This window comes from Pinus tabuliformis, chromosome 6 (assembly GCF_031772625.1).
Source record: "Pinus tabuliformis cultivar Carrire ecotype Pingquan chromosome 6, CPIR1, whole genome shotgun sequence".
NCBI classification, from domain to species: Eukaryota; Viridiplantae; Streptophyta; class Pinopsida; order Pinales; family Pinaceae; genus Pinus; species Pinus tabuliformis.
Genome location: NC_142292.1, coordinates 373,830,570 through 373,840,480, shown reverse-complemented (window position 1 = coordinate 373,840,480; position 9,911 = coordinate 373,830,570). Strand labels below are relative to the sequence as shown.

Sequence of the window (9,911 nt, the reverse complement as noted above, 5' to 3'; positions counted from 1 at the left end):
CAATGTGTCATGATTTAGAAAGTGTTTAGATTAATAATTAAAATGTAATAAAATTTAAGAGTGAATCATGGAAACCTTGACGGGGAAAAACTATAAAAGGTAATAATAATGCATTATAATGTATGAAGAATTAGAGAGTGTTAAAGTAAGTAATGTATTTTAATAAGCATGGGGTATAAAATATATTTAAATGCATAATAATGAATTCATGTGCATAAAAGATAGAATTTTGTTATTTTTTAACATTTGTATATTATGGAAATATTCATAAAATGATAATGAGCAAATAAACATTATTATGAATATAAATTTGTTAATTAAATCCGTGGTGGAGAGTGTTCAATATTTAGATAAATGATTGTCGAAAGTCAAAGAAGAACTTAAGCATTTAAAAATTATGGAGTCTTGAACCCATAATTGAAAGATTAGATATCTAGTAACATGTTTGGACATAAGTGATTCCATTGGGGTTAATGTCAATGATTGGGGAATTATTCCATGGTCAAAAGAACAAAAGATATATTTATTTAAAAATATTGTTTATCATAACTTTAGTGTGAACTTTAAATTTGTCCAATTACTAATTAGCAAAGAAAATAAACCCTGCATCTAATCTCTAATTAGTAATTTGTTGCATTTAATTAGTAATTTGTTGTGATGCAAAAGGACATGACTTTTGGTCTTTTTTATAGTTTTGGGTTAGTAAATATAGTATCTAAGTACAATAGCAAAGCAATTTTGATAAGTTTATTTTATAAATTAAAAACTAAAATAAACAGATTAAAATTAAAAAAACATTTAAACTCTACGAGTTGAAATGTAAATTGATCATGACCTGCAAGAAAAAATTCATTATCTTTTGGTGTTGTATACTCTTGCTTTTTGCAATATCTGTGTTCCATTTAAGCAAGTTAGTTTTCTTATTGAAATTTTTTCAAAGTATAATGAAGGCACTTACATCACAGATAAACAGATGCCATTAAACATAGTTGTTTTTCTATTTTGTGATTATCTTAATTAGGGAGTATAGTTTAATATAATTCATTTATTTGACATAACATAAGCATAGGAGATATGATGACATATAGAATGACGAAATTTGGGATAATTGAAAATAATAAAAGAATGGAGATTGACTATACCAGTTCAAATTACTCTATTTATTAGTTAGAAATAATGTTTTGACACTTCAAATTACTTTATTTATTAGTTAGAAACTATTTATTAGTTAGAAATAATGTTTTGACACTTCAAATTACTCTTTATTAGTTAGAAATAATGTTTTGACAGCTTGATTTTTTAAAAGTTATTATGTTATTAAACTTTATACCTAGTGACAAGAAAGGCTTGCCTTGCCATAAGCTAATTATTGCAGGTTAATACCACTGGGAGAAATGATATTACATGTTATAAATTATGAAAGTCATATTCAATTAATACTGTTTTAAATAAAAAATAGATAACAGTTCATTTCAATGTGCGAATCTTTTTATTCAAGGAATTTTATTTCTTTGTGATTGGAAGTGTAGTCTTTCCATTATGAATACTGAATAATAAAAATATTATAGGAAATTTATACTTAGTTAAAACTATAAATAATTTAATAGTTATAATTAAATATGAATGGATAAGGAGTATTTAATATTATATGGGTAATTTAAATCATAAAATGCATTATTTATTTAAACAATGCAAGATAGAGTGTGATATTACAATTAAATAAAAATAAATAATAATAATATTTTTATATTAGATCAGAGATATTGAAATTTAATTAAACATTAGCATAATGAATCAAGAGCCATAGGGACAAAATAAAAACTGCCAACGCAATTTTTATTAACTAATAATTAATGCGTTAAACATTGGCATAATGAAAAAATATTGGACCAGAGATATTGAAATTTAATTAAACATTAGCATAATGAATCAAGAGCCACAAAAAAAATTGCAGGGCCACACATGTCGCAAGAAATGCCACAAGAATATGTCAACCAATACTCTCCGTCACTTTTTATGAACTTTAATCTCCTTTGAACTACAACATGAGCAGATTTCACTACTTTCTTTGATCAAATCTAGATAAGTGGCACATACAATTCTCCACATTACAGCATATATGATCCATTGCCTAGTGAACAGAAGGAACAGCACTAATGACTCTGGTCTGCTTTCGGCATCTTTGAAAAATGCTATCGTACAATATATCGAATTGTACCCCTGCTCTTTCTCGGTTGATAACAAAGAGAATGTGATCAGCTTCCAAAATTGTATAGTACCTGTCAATCTCACAAATTAGAAATCTTAATTAGGTCTTTCTCAAAGCTTGAGACAAGTTATTTTCTGGTTCTTACCAAACACCTAGTTGCAACGAGTGACCATCCGTTAATTCTAGACTTAGCAAGCAGTGGGGATGGGGCTCAGGAAAGCGGGGATGAAGCATCGAGATTGTGTTTAATACTCCATCATTGTCTTGCCAATCCTCGTCACTGTTAAGAAATTTAGGGTTAATAGTAGTAACAACATAACCAATTGCTCAAGCAAACAGGAAAGAAATCTGTCTGTTCAATAATCACTCACTTGTAACCTTTGTAAGGAAGTGGCACATTGCTGGGATAGCACCACTGGCTCATCTGCAGCGTCCTAATAAAGAGAAGAGGATGAATTCCAGACAGACTTGAAGGCACGGTGACTCCAAACAATTTTCGTGTCTTTCTCGTGGCATAGCTGTTTCAAGCAAAAGTGGTTTGAAACATCAATGTTTAGTCAATCCTTCAATTCAGAATTTTTAACCACCACTAATGCATATTACATGCATTCTACATAAAACTATAATTGCTTCCAATGAAACAGGAGGACTTGAATAGTGTCAAAAGCTTCCCTAGTCACTTTATGTCTAGCCTCACAGTTCATAAAGTCATCACCCCATTCCCTAATGATCTGTATGTGAGTAAAATATCTTAAATGGGGCCTTTTAGTAGCTCATGATGACAGGTACAATATGCCCCATACAATGTAAACAAAAAACCTCTTACGAAAATTAATTCATTACCAGAGATAGAGCACTGAAATGTACGACATAAAAGATAATAATAAAAACAAAAAACTGCATTCAGACGTAAACAACAGAGGGTACATCTTTTCTCCTTTGAGTACCCTTTGCATCACATCGCGTCCATAATGATTCCAATTAAATACATGACAAGCCTCTGAGTGATTACTAACCAGCTAGAATACTAGACCAGCTGCCCAAGTATCTTAAACAATCTTCAGAGGTGACTTAATGATATATTGGAAGACAAAATGGCACATTATAACGCATAATCACCTCCCTGACTTGCATAACATTCAATGATGCCCACATCAACAGAGTCTCCTAGTTGCAAATTGACTATCTGTAGCTTGCAACCAGATATGTAGACATTATACCCTGGGTTTCTAAGTGCAATTGAACTTTCTTTTAATTGCGGCTGAACATTCAATTTCAACCAACTTTGCCTTTTGCTTTTTGAGTCGACTTTCGTCTGTAGGCAGTATACCGCAGGCATGTACTAGCACACCATTTACTATGTAAAGTACTAGATTTTGCAAACTTCAAATTTCTATTTTCTTGACCAACCAAAGCTTGTACACAAGTGACGTTTATGTATATCGCAGACTATTTCTAGTTGAATGAAAGAAAAGACTTGCCATAATCTGCTGAGGGTATTTATCCCTAACATAAAGAATAATGACTATAATTCATTCATTAGGAGGATATCAATTATGCATAAACATAGATTCTATGATGACAATAAATAAATTTTAGGACAAAAGGAGACAAGTACTTACATGTATCACCAGTGCAGGACATTTCACATGTCGGATCTTGTCAATATTCTGCAGAGCCAAATACCTCTACTTAACATGCTGGCCATGTTTGGTGTGAAAAAATCTTCAAATAGGAACGTGAATAGAAATATATCGGATGCTTAACACAAATCGGCTTATTGTTTCCATCACTTACTTTATAGATATCAAACCAGAAAGTGATTTTGAGAGGATAAAGTACACGGAGGCCTGAAAGTATAGCACTGTGAAGAACAACTGCCCTCAACCTTGGTAAGCGAGCTGCCAAGTGTAATGTAGGGCCAGTGCCAACAGACTGGCCATATAAAATCAATTCCTCCTGCTTCACTCCATATTCTGTTGTCAAACATTGGTACACTGCTTCAATGTCTGAGTATGTGTTTTATTCAGTTGCCTGTTCATTATAACCAGCATTATCTTACAAATGAGCTTCCAGTCTTTTTTACAGTATTCAATGTTTTCCCAGGGAAAAGGTTCCCCAGGATTGTCAAGCATATTGTGATAGTTCTGAATCATACCAATAATCTAGCACACTAACAGTGAAATCTACCTCGGGAGAATATTGAAAACTACTCTATTCATGCATGAACATTGAAAAACAATCGTAAATCATGCAGAACTAACGGCACTTGTCAAGCAGTTGCATCTCACCAGAACATTTCAATATAGTTGAAAAACTCTTGCCAAGACGGACACCTTATAACATTTAAAACAGCTGGCACCGCAATAACATTATTTGATACAACATCTGTCGAGATCAGCATATTATGTTACCTGAAAATTTGGGACCATTATTAGGACTATTTGTAACTAGGTGGAAATAGGCACCAAGCATGTACATGTAGTGACTATACACAAATTATATGCCATCACAAACTGCTCCAAGTGACCAGTAAACCTGATTGACCTGGTCTGATTTAAAAGATATCAGAAAACACCCAGTTCTAGATGTCTATGTCAGTGTTGCAAAAGTCGGACTCAAGAAAACTCAGTTGGGGTCATCAACATAGACAATAGGAAAACTTGGCAAAAACTCAGCAACCATAAATTCATACTTGAATCGGAAAAAGTTGGAAAACTCAGGATAAATCTTAGAGTTTTACAACAATGGTGTGCATTCCAAAACTCGCTCGTATGAACTAATTCATTAAGCATCCTTCACTGTTCAAACTCTTTTTCATGTACTCTTATCTTCCGGCCTTAAGTCTAATCATGTTCATGTTGCAGATTCTTTCTGGTTTTGTATCAAATTATAGCTACTAGCATTTAGTATCAATAAAATTAGCAACTTTCCAAAAAAAACTGCTCCTCTGATATAAATCTCGGGGCATGCCGGTATGCTATATGAACACTTGACCTGTACCAGGGGTTTGGATCCCGCTCCGACCAAATATGGGGGTACTTTCTTTCCAAAAAAAATTAAAAAAAATTGAATGTTTTTGGTAGCAAATGCTCAGCATTGTACAGGTATAGCCAAACTTACCAAAACGATACCAGACAGTCGAGGCATACAAGCCGGACCTGGAACAACAGAACCACAACCAAACGTTTGCTATACAGTTAACCGAGCAGGCAGGAACCGCATTGTGTTGAATGCTATGGCCATCACAAATCGAGAACTAGAACGAGGTATGTATCGAGAAGGAAGTATATTGAGGCTTGCAAAGTCAAATTTCTTCTAAAACAGAGAGGTGTCCTGTAATTGCATTTTACGTAATGGGTATCCCACGATTAGTGAGATGATCAAGCAATAGTCTGCAGAAGTTGTAGAGGGCTTCACTCCCCACTTAACCACAAAGTGCAATCACAACAGGATGCCAGAAGATGGTAGAAGTCATTACCTGAATGTTGTGGCCATCACAAATTGAGAACTAGAACGGGGTAAATGTAAGGAGGAAGTAAATCTGAGGCTTGCAAAGTCGAATTTCTTCTAAAACAGAGGGTGTCCTGCAATTGCATTTGCTTTTAACTTAATGGGTATCCCACAATTAGTGAGATTATCAAGCAACAGAGTCTTTCACTCCCCACTTAACCATAAAGTGCAAGCACAATAGTATGCCAGAAGATGGCAGAAGTCATTACCTGAATGTTGTGGCCATCATAAATTGAGAACTAGGAGGAGGTAAATCTGGAGGAAGTATATCTAAAACAGAGTGGCGTCCTGCAATTGCATTTAATGTAATGGGTACACCATGATTAGTGAGATGCTCAAGCAACAACAGAATCTGCAGAAGTTGTAGAGGACTTCACTCCCCACTTAACCACAAAGTGCAAGCAGAACAATCTGCCAGAAGATGGCAGAAGCCATCAGTTTCTGTAAAAGTATATATGAAACACTAAAAATAAATGAATTCAAATTGCAGAAATTCAAATTTATAATTCAAGCCTTATTAAGGATGACAATGGACAGGTAAAATGTGAAAGAATACAAACCAAGCCAGTCACCAGAACCGTAAAAGAGCGCAAGGAATTCATTGAGCAAGGAATTTACCTGCGAGTATCGAGAGCCCATTGGTGCAAGCAGAACCTTCAGAATTTTGTTTCAAAATTTCTTGTAAGGAACTTGGATTTCAGGGAGATTTCGAATCCCAGCCCTGCAGAGCCTTTCCTTTCATCCTCTTCTCTCCCGCTCTGCTGTTTTTCTTGGCACAGTGGAAGCGACCTCTGCTCTCCCACTCCTCACAAGATGCAAGCACAAATGTGAAAATATACAAGTCATTGCGAGTCATTTGTTTCTGTAAGTCATTGAAAAAAAACGAATCACATTGGCAGAAATTGAAAGTCAAATTTCTTCTAAGACAAAGAGGTGTCCTGCAATTGCATTTAACGTAATGGGTATCTCATGGTAATAGGTATCCCATAATCAGTGAACTTCTGCAAGCACAACAGTACGCCAGAAGATGGTAGAAATCATTACCTGAATGTTGTGGCCATTGCAAACTGAGAACTAGAAAGAGGTAAATGTGGAGGAAGTATATCTGAAGCTAGCAAAGTCGAAATTCTTCTAAAACAGATAGGTGCCCTGCACTTGCATTTAATGTAATGGGTATCCCATGATTAGTGAGATGATCAAGCAACAGAATCTGCAGAAGTTGTAGAGGGCTTCACTCCCCACTTAACCCCAAAGTGCAATCACAACAGTTTGCCAGAAGATGGTATAAGTCATTACGGGTCGTCCGCTTCTGTGAAACACTAAAAATATATGAATTAAAATTGCAGAAAATTAAATCTATAATCCAAGCCTTATTAAGGATGACAATGGACAGGTAAAATGTGAATGAATGCAAACCAAGCCAGTCACCAGAATCGTAAAAGAACCCAAGGAATTCAGTCATGAGAATCCTAAAAGAACCTAAGGAATTTACCTGTCAGTATAGAGAACCCAGCCCATCGATGCAAGCAGAACCTTCAGAAATTCGTTTCAGAATTTCTTGTATGAATTTGGATTTCAAGGAGATTTCGACTCCCAACCCTGCAGATCCTTTCCTTTTGTCCTCTTCTCTCCCGCGCTGTTGTTTTTCTTGGCACGGTGACAGCGACCTCTCCTCAGACAAACCCTCAGTATTCAACCAGAATGCCATTAACTTATAATGCTCAAATAACCATGGACTCTTGCATGCAGGTAAGAGAAACCCTCAGTATTTAACCAGAAGACAAACCCTCAGTATTCAACCAGAATGCCATTAACTTATAATGCTCAAATAACCATCGACTCTTGCATGCAGGCCACACAGTAGCCGAACTTACCAAAGCCACACCGAGCAGGCAGGAACTCCACCGCAGACGAAAAATCGCACAGACTGCAGAGCTAAACAAGCAAGTAACAATACCCGAGCAGGCAGGAACTCAACCGCAGACGGAACATCGCACAGACTGCAGAGCTAAACAAGCAAGTAACAATACCAACCCAAATGCCGCGAAGACAGTAAAACACAACCCGAACATTCCAGCATCTCGAGGAGGGACACCTGGCCGCCGATCAGACCACCAGAGCGCATGCAACCACGTGCCCCTCACGCGCGCCACGTGCCATTCGCCTCGATCCATGCGAAGCACGTAATAAGACCCACAATCCCTTCTGCTCGTAAACCTTAGTTCGACTTAGGAAAAATCACAAATATTTGCAAAAATTGCATCGGTCAACCCAAAGTCAGCGATCTATCGATCGCTTATAGTCCCCGGCAGGGACTAATAAGAACCATCAATGCATTCTTTTTATAGGTTGTTATTGTTGGTTTTTTAATAACATTTTCTAAATCCAAAGGCTTTTAAGAAATTTGTAGATATTTTATATCAGAAACAGAGAAAGGCCCATCAAGACAATTTTGAGGGAAAAAATTAATGATAGGAATAAACAGAGCCATAGACATATTTTTTTGAGATGATATACATCTAATTTTTCAAGACTAATTTGGATGCTTTTTTATTGGTATTTAGAGTTTGAGAAATTATTTAGAGTAGATAAATAATATTGATAAGAATGAGAATAATATATAACATGAAATTTATATGGTAAAATTTGAATAGTTTATCAGTCAAATATTTATAGATTTATGGGTAAGGTATTTTATTGATAAAAAGATTTTACAATCTGGTTTACAACTTATTCTAATTTCAAATTTACAACTCATTCAAATCTTGAATTTATTGATATATTGAAATAAACATTGTTACATTTATTATGTAAACTTGATATATATTGAAATAAACACTGTTAAACTATCACTAGTGTTGTAAACCAATATCATTAGATTAATCACAAAAAATTTGCTAAAGTAAATTTCGGTTTCTACATTTTTTTTAAACTTATGTTGTCATATTTTAACAATCTCCACTTTGACAACAATTTATTTAATACCTTGTCCAAGTTCATTCATCATCTCTTGTATAAGCTAAGAGAAGCTAAACAGTACCACAACTTCTCTAACAACATTGGTTTTGTAAACATATCTGCACATTGTTCTTGAGTGTGGACCTTTTTAAGATCTACTCCATTTTCATCAATGAACTTTCTTAAAAAATAATAATTCATATCAATATGCTTAGCCTTATTATGATAAGCCAACACTACTATCTGAGAGTACAATTATGCTATTCTAAGTTCTTCAAATTTTACCTAGAAGACATTTCAACCAAAGAATTAAATAAAAAATTATATTAGTTGTATGATCATTTAACTATTTACCTGAGTAATTTTCCATCGATCCTCTTACTTCGAGCATAACCAAATGATCCAATGACAAATTTTCATCAGAAAGTAAGCAACCATTTAAGTAGAAGGTTGCTCTTAGTAATAGAGTTTTCTCATTTTTTTTCAAATAATCTTATAATTACACCGGAGGCATTCTGTCTGCAGGCTCTCTATGTGAAAACACTATTCACTCCTACGAATCAAGGAGCTTAAATTTCGTCCTCCTCACACTTATCCAAAATTAACACATGATTAGTTGGTGGTGGATCTCCTGTCTTTTGTCATGCCATTTACTCATTGCGCACCAATCAACATCAATAAACCTAGTTGTCTCTTCACCGCCCGCCCTGGCATGCCTCTTTAGTTCGATCAATGAGTCTTTATCGTTTATCGTTCCTTCTCCAAGGGAGTATGCAGAGGGACTAACTCATCTTTGCATGCATTCTTTCGGTGCACGCTTCCCCACATCATCCTTGCCTCACTACTCGAACCCAACACCATCCCTCCCTTCAAAAATCCTTTAGAAATCTCTTATAGGTAGGGCGAGTGAAGCTCATCATAACGACCCCTCTTGGACACAAGAAAACACCTCCAATAAAGCTCTATCACCTCATCCAAGACCAAGGGGTTGGAATATCACTGTAGACAAAGGTTTTCTTCTTTCCAACCCATGTTTTGCTGATCAAAATTTAAAAATTCAAATCACACTGAATAAGTTACTCAAGTAACATTTGAGACCTTCTCTCCCAGAAGGAATCTCCAATGTAGCTCCCTTGTGTTCTTTATCAAGCCTTATTTTGTAGTTGCCTCTATCAGTGAGCTTGGCCTGTACCACCATATTAGTGAGGAAGTCTGTTGCTTCTCGTGCATC

The 9,911-nt window shown here is 35.2% G+C and overlaps 2 long non-coding RNA genes across 2 annotated transcripts; both read right to left on the bottom strand.

The window, feature by feature from the left end:
- Positions 1–2,641: 2,641 nt before the first annotated feature.
- LOC149258855 (uncharacterized) lies at positions 2,642–5,829 on the bottom strand. The gene is made up of 6 exons (XR_016246467.1): positions 5,691–5,829; positions 5,333–5,545; positions 4,501–4,623; positions 4,007–4,243; positions 3,832–3,879; positions 2,642–2,727 (listed from the first exon to the last, which is right to left on the bottom strand). It is a non-coding gene; the product is annotated as an uncharacterized LOC149258855 (long non-coding RNA).
- Positions 5,830–6,371: 542 nt separating this feature from the next.
- Positions 6,372–7,755, bottom strand: LOC149258854 (uncharacterized). Its single transcript, XR_016246466.1, has 3 exons — positions 7,215–7,755; positions 6,767–7,031; positions 6,372–6,584 (listed from the first exon to the last, which is right to left on the bottom strand). It is a non-coding gene; the product is annotated as an uncharacterized LOC149258854 (long non-coding RNA).
- Positions 7,756–9,911: the final 2,156 nt, after the last annotated feature.